At 42.6% G+C, this 13,279-nt stretch overlaps 1 protein-coding gene across 1 annotated transcript in view; it reads left to right on the forward strand.

The window, feature by feature from the left end:
• The window catches only part of Fbw5 (F-box and WD repeat domain containing 5), a 78,340-nt gene that overhangs the window by 20,181 nt on the left and 44,880 nt on the right, over positions 1-13,279 (forward strand). The window lies entirely within an intron of this gene.

Genomic DNA, 13,279 nt, shown 5'->3' on the forward strand with positions numbered 1-13,279 from the left:
GAGAGGGTTCAGAAGGATCGAGAGAATGGGGGGGTATCAGGGGGTTCAGAAGGGTGAGTCAGGGGTTCAGGGATTCAGAGAGGTGTGTCAGGTGTCGAGAAAGGTTCAAACACTACACACACACACACACACACACACACACACACACACCCAAACCACCACAATAATCGACAGATATAACGTAAATAGATAATTAGATATACCTGAAGCACTACATATTACACACTCTCATCAACTATCAGCAGCCAGCTTATGCTTAAGTATGATCTACGTAACCAGTTCCCAAGACAGAACTGCCACCTCGCAACACGTCAACCCCACCTACCAACATTCTGTATGGTCTATGCACTACCAAACATGTCACTATGTACTTAATTAATAATTTAATAACCCTCTGCCTCCGACGGTGTTGAAGAGAGCTTCAGTGAAACGTGTTCTTTAATGACATGCTTCAGGCCCAACAGAAGTGTAAAATGAACTTTGGAGACTTAATTTTTCAGCTTCCTTCCCAAGTGAAGAATATATGAATATAGAAGATTCGTGCTAGAAACATACATATAAACCTGTCTACAAGGATAAACTGCTTCCGTAATATATATCTATACCTATAAGAATGTCTGTTCAAGGTCAACGGTCAGACGCTTGGGGCTAGCTTCATGAAAGTTTGCAGGGTAAAGGGTCTGGGTTCGGGGCAGTACATAGGGCGGCTGTAGTCGAGCCTCATATCCCCTCCATTGCAGGAAATTGCAAATTCCTGCAATTTTCAAGCTCGCTAAATGAAAACATTCCATCCTCACTAAGACACTTCTACCATATTACATGTTAGTTAGGATGGAAAGCTGTAACTGGGAGCTGGGGAAAGATAGGGAGAAAGGAGGGAGGAAATTTTGAGAGAGAGGAAGTACCCAAGGATGGAAGAGAGACCCGGGAGCAGTCGGGGACCCCAGCTATGAAGTATCACATACTGGTACTGGTGAAGAAGTCCCCCTCAGAAGGAGGGCTGTGCTGACCACACAGCAGCACATCACATTAAGCAACATCACCGTTGCAAGCGCATCACATATTTAATACTCGCGTGCAAATGACACCCATCTTGATATTCCTGAAATATATATTGTTTGTATGACGATATATTACGCTTAGAGAGTTCCCACCCTGACTATGACTCGTGAGTCTTTAGACCACGGTACGCACCGTGATCTTCCTCCTCCTCCTCCGACCAGGAGGAGACCAGAGCCTGTGAGGAGACGTCCAGGGTGCTCCTCCTCCTCCTACGACCAGGAGGAGACCAGGACCTGTGAGGAGACGTCCAGTGTGCTCCTCCTACGACCAGGAGGAGCCCAGAGCCTGTGAGGAGACGTCCAGGGTGCTCGTCCTCGTCCTCGTCCTCGTCCTCGTCCTGCTCCTACGCCCAGGAGGAGACAGTGTATCTATGAATGTTCAACTGCCTCTCCAGGTGGAGGGCAGTATGGGGCTCCTCCACTCTCTCCCTTATTCAATTTTAACCCCCACACGAACGCTGCAGTTTTGACGTCACTGCGACCGTCCCAAACATAAATTTAATAAAGGATTTAATAAAAAAAGACATTCCGGCAGGATATTAGATCCACAGGCTTTGAGGTCTGTGTCACCCTCGAGCAGGTAGATTTTAAGGTTTAGGCTCGAAATCCCAACCCGTCCACAGGCTAGGCTCAACCTGGCCTTAGGTTAGGTTCGTTAAACCGGCGGCCATCTCCCAAGACGCATTCATCAATTTTAAAGTACTGTGTATTAAAAAAAGTTTGTTCTCATATAGGTTAATATTTTTATATATTAAAGTTCTATGTGTCTCAGGCATAGGTTAGGATAGATGTTTAGGCTTGTTGGCGATTATTTGTATTTGAAGTACGTGGGGTGAGGCATTTATAGAATTGTGGTTCGAACAGAGGACGTGAGCGAAGCACTTGTTCTGGAAGTGTTCGGGCGTCATTAGTTGTGAGTCGCGTGTAAACCGCTTTTCATTCATAAACAGGGGGAAGGGTTTGGCGGCTGGATTAACGAGCTTGGATCTTTGTATGCGAGGACCTCCTACAGAGTTACGAATCGAACAGATGTCGTCAGCGAAACACTGCTCGATAAATGTTTGAACGTCATCAGTTGTGAGTCGTGTGTAAACCGTTTTTCAATCATAAACAGGAGATTTAGCGACTGGCTTAACGAACATACATTTCTTGATCAAGACGAGCTGTGTCCTCATTAACAACGTGGAAGGATTTTGGCCACAGGGGGTTTGGCGGCTGGATTAACGAGCTTGGATCTTTGAATGAGAGGTTTAAATTCTGGTTTTAGCGCCGACACATTCGTTAGCGGTGTATATATACACTGCTAACGAACGTCCTGGCCGCGATAGTGGAAACAAGTGAGAGAGAAGTCATTCCATTTTGTTTTCGCATCATGGAGCGTATATAGTACCTGATCTCTCCTCGGGGATACAGGGTTCGATCCCAGCAAATTTAAAGGAGTTTATTTTTAATTTATTTTGACCCATGATTCATTTTAGACTCCAGTCATATACTTCTTGGGGACGTATATATATGCCCTTCTTGGGGACGTATATATATACCCTTCTTGGGGGCGTATATATATACCCTTCTTGGGGACGTATATATATACCCTTCTTGGGGACGTATATATATACCCTTCTTGGGGGCGTATATATATACCCTTCTTGGGGGCGTATATATATACCCTTCTTGGGGGCGTATATATATACCCTTCTTGGGGGCGTATATATATACCCTTCTTGGGGGCGTATATACAAAAATAATCTTCATATATATCCTGACACACGAATGGGAATAGAGGAAGAGCTTGGGGGGACCTAAATACTGATTATAAGATACTTGGCAACTGTGTGCCTGTTGGATGTACAATAACCTTAGCAAATGAGGCGCAAATTGATTAATGGGGGGTACCTTTGACACCTTTAATGGTGCTCTTTGTTAGAATTATTGGCCTTTTAAAACGGTGTAATTAGTTTCTGAATGATCATCTCCACTCAAGGTCGTAGTGGTGTGTGTGTGTGTGCGTGTACTCACCTATTTGTACTCACCTATTTCTGCTTGCAGGATCGAGCATTGAATCTTGGATCCCGCCTTTCCAGCAATCGGTTGTTTACAGCAATGACTCCATTGCTGTAAACAACCGCACTGAACACTAAACCGCACTAAACACACACACTAAACACTGTGTGTTTAGAACACAACCGCACTAAACACACACACACACATTGACTGTGTGTGTGTGTGTGTGTGTGTGTACTCCCCTAATTGTGCTTGCGGGGGTTGAGCTCTGGCTCTTTGGTTGTGTGTGTGTGTGTGTGTGTGTGTGTGTTCTTGCTGGTGACGTCATTAGTGGCGTGGTGACAGGCTACTTCCGTCATTCCGTCAATATGTGCTACGTCACCCCCCCCCCCCTCGTGACGTTATGCTACGTCAACCGGCCGTTAATGACGTAGCGTTATCCAACAACGTTCTCACACTAGGTACAACATTTTCAGATAACATCTTTAACAAAAAAAATAAGATTTCTTCATAACGTAGATAAGGATTATTGCGGTATAATCAAAACAACAACTATTACTATTATTCATGTGTAATCAAGCTTTATAGATTTTGTTTGCGAGGTAATGACTGTGACGTCAGGAGAAGGCGTCGCCCGGGACCATGACGTCAGGAGAAGGCGTCGCCCGGGACCATGACGTCAGCAGCAGGCGGGGAGGGAGGGGGTCCTTAGACCATGACGTCACAGCATGCTCTAGGGCCTAAAACTATAATTTAGACTCCACTCTTCAGACATACCTAGTGGCCATAGTCCTTGCACTCTAGTACATGTATCGAGAGTGCACACATTCAAGTTCAAGTATGTTAATTGAGATAAGCAAGAAATACATCTCAAAGGGATAGAGTAGCTTAGGCTATTTCTACCCCCCCAATGTACACATTAATTGTGCCTGTTACCCCCTGATTACCACGGGCTCAGGACAGGTACAGGACGAGGCGTGAAGAGCTCAGAGTCACTGACGTTGACGACTTAAGTCTGAAGCAAGGCTCAGATTAGACATTAATCTTTAGTAATGGTATCAGTCAGTCTCTCTTGTGGTTCCAATAAAACTCCCGAGGATTTTTTTTTTTTTTTTTTTGCGGAATTAGATTTTTTTGTTGACGGATTTGAATTTTTTGTTTGAAATTTTGTTGTTGGCAAATTTGGATTTTTGTTTGTTTGCAGATTTGGATTTTTTTGCGGATTTTGATATTTTTCTTTGCAAATTTTTAATGTTTTGTTGATGGATTTGGATTTTTTTGCGGATTTGAATGTTTTTTCGTGTGGAAAAACTGAGCCTGTGTGTGAAAAGCGGCGTCCTGTCTCGCTTACAAAGATATCTACATGAACTCCACAAACGGTCAGAAGACTGGCAAATGCTTTTTAATATCGATAAATTGAAGACCTTGCATGTGGGCCATAACAACCCACGTCATAACTACCAAATTAATATTACCTTACAGCAGATTAATGTCGAAAATGACCTAGAGAGTCAGAATCCACCTATTCACTGAACGTTTCACAATAAGTGGGATTTGGCAGTAAAATAAGAATTAACCAAACCCTGGGAATAATCAAGCGTACCTTTGACTTTTAAGGAAAAGAAGGTAGTGATTCAACTGTATAACTCTCTGGTGCGTCCCCACTCAGAATATTGTATCCGAACATGGAGACCTTGGGTCAGATTCACGAAAGCACGTACGCAAGCACTTACGAAGGTGCACATCTTTCCTCAATCTTTGACGGCTTTGTTTAGATATATTAAACAGTTTACAAGTATGAAAACATCCCAATCAACTTTTGTTAGTTATAAACAGCCTCCTGGTGCTTTGGAACTCATTAACTGTTTAATAATTGGAAACAAAGCCGCCAAATATTGTGAAAAGATGTACAGGTTCGTAAGTGCTTTCGTGAATCTAGGCCCCTTATCTTCAGAAAGACATGTTGGAGAAAGAACAACAAAGACTTGTTGTTGCTGCGTTGGCAACAGAACCAACAATGGTTCAGAGCACTAGGCAATACAAATTATTCCAGAAGTAAAACATTTCTAATATCAGGAACGGTTGAAGGCCACAGGGCTAACAACCAGGCATGACAGGACTGATCTCATCGGAACTTTTAAAATACTGAACAAATTGGGAGATTGTTGAGCCGGAAAATCTCTTCAAAAGGTCAGATGTAACACAAACAAGGAGCAACGATTTCAGGCTCAACAAGCCACAATGTAGGACTGCAAACAGGTAAAATGCCTTTCACCTACAGGGTTATAAACACAACAAACCGCCTACCAGCAGACGCCGTAAATACCAAACCTCTGATGAATTTTAAAATCCTGCTAGAAAAAATCATTAGCACAAATGGGGAAGAGGAGGAGCTTTGACAAGCCGCCGCCTCCCTGTCCTCGTTGATGCCATTAAAGTGTTAGTGGCCATCCGGTAAATTAAAGCTGAAATTGATTACCAACTTGGGGAAGTAATAAAGCGAGAACTCCGATAAATTTGTATAGAACATTTAAATATGAACTCCAGCTAAACGTTCCTTTAGGAATTTTCACCTAAAAAAACATTTCACCTTTCGCTTAAGTACATGTGACTAACGGTAAACTTTGTCAGCAAACTATTAACATCTTAGTGTCACTAAGTAACTGAATGTGAAACCACTCAAAGTTTATAAATAATTCTATTACTTAATGTTTACAGATGTCCATGTATTTTATCCAGCATCAAATATTATCCAAAATCCTAGGCAGTTATCCCAAGTGTGCCTGTTGCAGACTAGTGCACACGCACTGCAATCTTGCACCACCGGCAAGTCTTTTGCTTATCTAGTGACCAAGCATCGCCCCATCCAATTAAGAGTCTGAAGACCTGAGGAACGTTTTTTACGTCTACGTCATCGCTACTCTTTAAACTAAACCTAATCCAGCCTAGCCTAGCCTAGCCAAACCTAATCTAGCCTAGTCTAATCTAAAATAAAATACCTCTCAAATTAGGGATAGAGAAGCTTAGGCTATTTCTACCCTCCTTCATGAGTATTACGCCCACTGTGAGGAGCGTTTACTAACACTGACCTTGGAAATGGGGGTTCCCGACGCCATTGTGAGTTGGTAGTGAGGGAAGGAGCACGTATTGGCCTTTACATCCCTTAGCGTCAGCATTATTGGCTGTCTGTTGGTGAATGGCCCTTGCTCCTATCCCATCCCACTGCCCTCCCTGCTGCCGGCATAAGGGGCTCCTACTCCCTGCTCTTCCTGCTGCTGACTATAAGGGGTTCCTACTCCCTGCCCTCCCTGCTGCCGGCACAGGGGGCTCCTACAGCCTACCCTCTCTGCTGCCTACATAGGATAGACCTAGGCGCTGCCTGTTGCCAACACGGAGGGATGAGAGGGGGAAGATCCCAGAATATTGCCAACCTTGCACTGTCACCATAGTGCCACGACGCCTTTCTTAATGGCCTCGCTAATTGCCCCTTCGGCTACTTGGCACTTGTCCCATTTGCTATGAAGATTTGGCTGGTGTGAGTGTTTTGTGGGTAACGCACGCATGCGCGTGCGCGTGTATGTACGGCCTTAGAAATACGCACCTAGATGTACATGCAAGTCGATCTTCAACTCCTAGCCCCCTCCTCTAGATCTTTTTGTTTTTAATGCAAAGACTCGGTTCTCTCGTTTATTGTGTCGTATTTATGTTGATATCCTGTGTTTTAAATAGGCTACAACCACAGTAGAATGATGGGGCATAGATGGAAGCTTGAGGCACAGATGGACGCTTGAGGCACAGTTGGACGCTTGAGGGACAGCTGGAAGCTTGAGGCACAGCTGGAAGCTTAAGGCACAGCTGGAAGCTTGAGGCACAGCTGGAAGCTTGAGGCACAGCTGGAAGCTTGAGGCACAGATGGACGCTCAAGGCACAGATGGACGCTCAAGGCACAGATGAGTTAAGTCACAGAGCTGTAACTCATCTATGCCCACTCGTTCTTTTTTTCTAGATTTGAGCATTTAATTAAGTCGTGTTACAAAGGCTTTCCCCTATTATTGACTGTTGAGTTCATCGCATATTATTGTCGGGTGGAAGTGGTGTAATGAAGCAGATAGGTGACATTGATGTGAAGAGCCAATGTATTACACGAGTGCTGATTACAGTCAGGGTTCTGTGCCACACCTCCTCTCCCCTGTGTCACACTCTTCTCCACCCCTGGTCAGGTGCCAGGGGTAGTAGGCCTATGGGGTAAAGGGAAAGGTCAGGTGCCACGTAGTAGGCCTATGGGGTAAAGGGAAAGGTCAGGTGCCACGTAGTAGGCCTATGGGATAAACACGAAGGTCAGGATTTGGGGAAGAGAAGCCAAACACCAGAATACAGGGTTACTGGCGAGGACGGCTTCAGTGTGAGAGTAGTGAAGATGTGGAACACACTTGGTGGTGAACGTCAAGAGGCTGGACCCAAGAGCTGAGGCTCAGTTCACGTAAGCACAGGTAGGTGAGTACGCACGAGCTACAATCTGATGGTACACTCAGGATGAGATTCACTGACTTATCCCTGGATAAGTTCTATATTCAAAATCAAAGTTGATTATCCTGCCACTCATTGGAAAGCAATAAATATATTGCTGGAGTTGTCAACATCTTATACGTGGGAGGAAAACTTCTTCTCATTTAACCACTATCAAAAGTACACACAGAAATCGCCTCCTTTTAGTTGAAAATGAAATTCCGTTTGTTTACATAAAGTTCGAACGTCCATCGCGCGGCCAGATTCACAAAAGCACTTACGCGAGCACTTACGAACGTGTATATCTTTTCTCAATCTTTGGCGGCTTTGTTTCCAATTATTAAACAGTTAATGAACTCCAAAGCACCAGGAGGCTGTTTATAACAATAACAACAGTTGAATGGGAAGTTTTCATGCTTGTAAACTGTGTAATAAATTTAACCAAAGCCGTCAACGATCGAGGAAAGATGTACACGTTCGTAAGTGCTTTCGTGAATCTGGCCCTCCTGGGGCCTCAAAGTAGGTACATTTGTGAACCCAAAGAGAAAACTCATGTTTCACATTACAGAAACAAATTTCATTATCTAAATTGGTTTAACAAAAATAGCATTGTCTTCATCCATATAATTGTTCATAATGCCTTGATTTATCTTCATTTTTCATCACTGTAATTTTTTTTGCGTGTGTTTACTCGTATGATTGGTATTTTGTGATTAATAAATATATATTTTTGAGATTAATAAAGATATACATCATACAATAATTTTAATGCAGGGGTTACTTGAGACATGAAAATTATTTGAAGGGTTCCATAATGGTGAAAAAGGTTGAGAAAACTGTCAATAATCCCTCGTAGAGCTTAATATAATTCTTATATTTTGTGCCGCGATTCTCTCGCGGCACAAAATATAAAATATTAAGTAAAACAAACATATACAACCCTCCCCCTCCCCTTTCCCCAACCCTACCTAAGTGCGGTGGGGGAAAAGGGGGAGGCTTACCCTCTGCTTAACCTCTTATATATATAAAACACATTTCCGGCAACGAATAATAGAGGCCACTCTTACCCTTGTGGAGCTTTTCCCTCCTTACCCACAGTTCTGCATCTTACTGTCCTTTATTCCCACAATATAGCCTCCTCTTGCCCTTTACCTTCACAGTTCTGGCTCCCCCTGCCTCTACCCTCATGTAGAGGATACTCTACCTTGTTCTACCCTCACAGTTCTACCTTATATGATCCACCGACGGCTCGATACACTCTCCCTCCTCCCCCCCCCATAATCCTTGTTCCCAGCTTCCATCCTCCTCCTCCGTCCCACTGCTCGCTTCACGTGTGACAAATTATGACGTGACAGAGGGACCTCTACGTGTCTGGCTGAGGCAGATAGGTATGTCATCGTGATATATCCCAAGGCTGTAAGTGCTCCTGGGGGATATATTCAGAGGGATATATTTTATGCATGAGGAGGCTGCTTCTTTCAGTGATGCGAGAGTGGCCGAGTATAGTTGGTGGCGGGGGAAAGGTGGTGCGGCAGGACGGGGCTTTTTTCTGTACACCGGTCCGGAACGGTGAGCGGGATCTCACCGTTCAATGGTACAGAGCAATGAAAATAAGAACATAAGAGCAAAGGTAACTGCAGAAGGCCTATTGGCCCATACGAGGCAGCTCCAATCTATAACCACCCAATCCCACTCATATACTTGTCCAACCCGCGCTTGAAACAATCAAGAGACCCCACCTCCACCACGTTACGCGGCAATTGGTTCCACAAATCAACAACCCTGTTACTGAACCAGTATTTACCCAAGTCTTTCCTAAATCTAAACTTATCCAATTTATACCCATTGTTTCGTGTTCTGTCTTGTGTTGATATTTTTAATACCCTATTAATATCCCCCCTGTTATGTCCATTCATCCACTTGTAAACCTCTATCATGTCACCCCTAACTCTTCGCCTTTCCAGTGAATGCAACTTAAGCTTTGTTAATCTTTCTTCATATGAAAGATTTCTAATTTGGGGAATTAACTTAGTCATCCTACGTTGGACACGTTCAAGTGAATTTATATCCATTCTATAATACGGCGACCAAAACTGAACTGCATAATCTAAATGGGGCCTAACCAGAGCAAGATATAGCTTAAGAACCACACCAGGTGTCTTGTTACTAACGCTTCGATTAATAAATCCCAGTGTCCTATTTGCCTTATTACGAACATTCATGCATTGATCCTTTTGTTTTAAATTCTTACTAATCATAACTCCCAGATCCCTTTCGCAATCCGACTTCGCAATCTCAACACCATCTAGCTCGTATCTTGTAACTCTATCATCTTTACCTAGCCTCAGAACTTTACATTTATCAGCATTAAACTGCATTTGCCAATCCTTTGACCATTTCAAAACCCTATCTAGATCAACTTGAAGTGATAGTGAGTCCTCCTCCGAATTAATTTCCCTACCGATTTTCGTATCATCGGCAAATTTGCAAATGTTGCTACTCAAACCTGAATCTAAATCATTTATATATATTATAAACAACAGAGGTCCCAGGACAGAGCCCTGAGGTACTCCACTAACAACATTATCCCACTCTGACTTAACCCCATTTATACTAACTCTCTGTTTCCTTTGGAATAGCCATGCCCTAATCCAACTTAATATAGCACCCCCAATACTATGAGCTTCTATTTTTTTAATTAGTCTTTCGTGTGGTACTGTAACAAAAGCCCCGCTAAAGTCAAGGTACACATCACAATCCTTACCACTATCAACTGCCTCAACTATGCTGGAATAAAAAGTTAGCAAATTTGTTAAACATGAACGGCCATTTGTAAAACCATGTTGCGACTCATTTATTAATTTATGTTTTTCAAGATGGAGACGAATTGTATTTGCAATTATTGATTCAAGTAACTTTCCCACAATAGACGTTAGGCTAATTGGCCGATAGTTTGACGCAAGTGATCTATCTCCTTTCTTAAAAATTGGTACCACATTAGCGACTCTTCCATGACATGAAAATGGTGCAGAGCAATGAACGGGATCCCTGTGAAATGGTCCGGAACGGTGAACGGGATCCCTGTGAAATGGTCCAGAACGGTGAACGGGATCCTTGTGAAATGCTCCGGTGCGATTAAGTGGTCCTTGTAAATTAGTCTGAAACGATGGAGGTGGTCCTCGGTCCAGAATGGTGACTGAACCCTTGTGAAAAGACTCGAAATGGTGATGTGAGCGTGTGAAAAAGTCTTTATGAAGTGGCTCTTGAGAAATTGGGTATTAGTCAAGTGACCCTTGCGAGGTAATCCTTGTGAAATGGATCAAAAACGGTAATTAAGTCGATGTTGGGTAAATTCCGACTTTTGACACGCTTCCTTCCCGTTTTAACTCCTCCTTCCCTTCCACGACCCGTCTCTTCCTTCCCTCCCACGACCCGTCCCTTCCTTTGGGTCTCTTAGGACCCAATGATGGTAGTCGATCATCTAGAACGTCTTTCCGTCCGCCTCTCGTGCGGGACATCATTTTCGCTTTCACTACATGCAACCTTCACTTCCAGGGATCGATTCTAGATCACCTTCATCCCCCTCCCCCCTTCCCCTCCTCGTCGCCACTCTCCCAAATTGCCTCATCCTCTCGCTGAAATTTATCGAAGATCAGCTCCCTAATCTGCGTGTTAAGGCAAAACATACTGGAGTGAGAGGTACTTTATAAAAATGTAAAATGAACCTAGTAAAAAGTAGGTCTATCAGCATTTTTAAAGGAAATTGTATTAGCATCTGTGGTCCACGACATAATCTCTTCCTACGGTCAAGCAGGATTGCGAGTGTAGACAGCAGAGCGGACATTGAACTCAGCCATCGGTAAACATCGTCAGATTTCACGACCATTGGGTGAGAAACTTGGGTTACACCACGGGCAGTATATTGTAAGACTTCCATCGATGCCCCATACATGACATAGCCATCACTGCTATAGCCTTGACGATCTTGTAGCCTTGAGTACCTCGGATTACTGACTAGTTGTTTTAGATTCAGCTGCTGGGAACAAAATGTCCATGTAGCACAGGCTATAGTGAGCCCGTGATTGAGTTCGGTTACAATACAACAATACAATTTTATTTAGGTAAGGTACATACATACAATAAATTTTTACAAGGATTGTTTGACTTATAGGTAGAGCTAGTACATACAATGCCTAAAGCCACTATTACGCAAAGCGTTTCGGGCATGATAAACTTAAATGACAAGCTTAATACTAATTGAGCATGATGAGTAGAATGAAAACAAGAAATGAAAACATAGATGAAAAAGCAGCACAAATACAATTATGTCGACAAACAGCGCTCTTTAAAGAAAAACAGACATTGGTTGACAATAGAAGGGTAAGGTAGGTTACAGGTTATTTACGATAACCTTGTTACTGTGATATTTGGGTTAAAGTTTTAAATGAAATGGTTTCCTTTTTCTCGCACTGATTTAGTCTTTTGTTTTAAAAATTACTGACTATATCAAGGTTACAAGGGCGAACATGACAGCGAAAGTTTTTGTCATAGATGAGTATGACAATAATGCAGTTAGGACTTGATGAATGATGACAATGAAGCAGACTTCTAGAGGTTACTGCTGTTTTGCTTGGACTCGGTAACATATATAGGGACCTTTGACAAGCCGCCGGCTTTGAAGCCAGTAAATTAGATGATCATGAACAAATCCACAAGGGCCGTGATGAGGATTCGAACCTGCGTCCGAGATGGACGCAGGTTCGTCCATCTGTTACCTGGTTATCTGGTGCGATTAAGGCATCAGACGCTGCCTTAATCGACTGAGCTACGACATGTTGCATGATCATCAGTTATATTCAGGAAATGTAAGTATTTCTGATAGTTTGCATTACACCTCCTGATATAAACATTACCATATGTGAATAGTGTCACCAAAATTACTCACACACCCTGCATTACTGTGTAATGGAATGTGAACATTAATTAATTTAAAGATATATATCACAAATGTTTAAGAAATGGTGTATGCATTCAAAATTATTTATTTTACCAGAAATGCTGGCGAATTATATCCCAAGTTTGCTAACTGTAGGTAGTGCATACAGTGATATTACTCCACCGCCGCCCACGGGATGGATATGGACATTATAATAATAATAATAATAATAATATTTTTATTTAGGAAAAGTACATACATAGATGCAGAGTTACAAACATACTGTTGGATTTATAGATAGAGCTAGTACATACAATACCTAAAGCCACTAATATAGTGGCTTTAGTGGCATAATAAACCAAGTGATGTTGAGGCCTTACCGAGAGGTCTACATGAACTCCACACATACTCGGAAGACTGGCAAATGATATTTAATATTGAAAAATTCAAGACCCTGCATGTAGGGCACAACAACATACATCACAACTATCAAGTCAGCAACACTACCATACAACAGATTGATAAAGGAGAGGGCCTGGGAGTCAGTATCTACCAGTCATTGAAAGTTGCACAACAAGTAGGAGCTGCAGGAATAAAAAAAACTAGGAATAGTCAAACGAACCTTTGACTTTAAGGAAAAAAAGGTGATGATTCAATTGCATAAGTCTCTGGTGCGCCCCAATCTGGATTACCGTATTCAAGCATGGAGACCCTACCTCCAAAAAGATATATATATATATATATATATATATATATATATATATATATATATATA

This window comes from Procambarus clarkii, chromosome 35 (assembly GCF_040958095.1).
Source record: "Procambarus clarkii isolate CNS0578487 chromosome 35, FALCON_Pclarkii_2.0, whole genome shotgun sequence".
Lineage (NCBI taxonomy): Eukaryota > Metazoa > Arthropoda > Malacostraca > Decapoda > Cambaridae > Procambarus > Procambarus clarkii.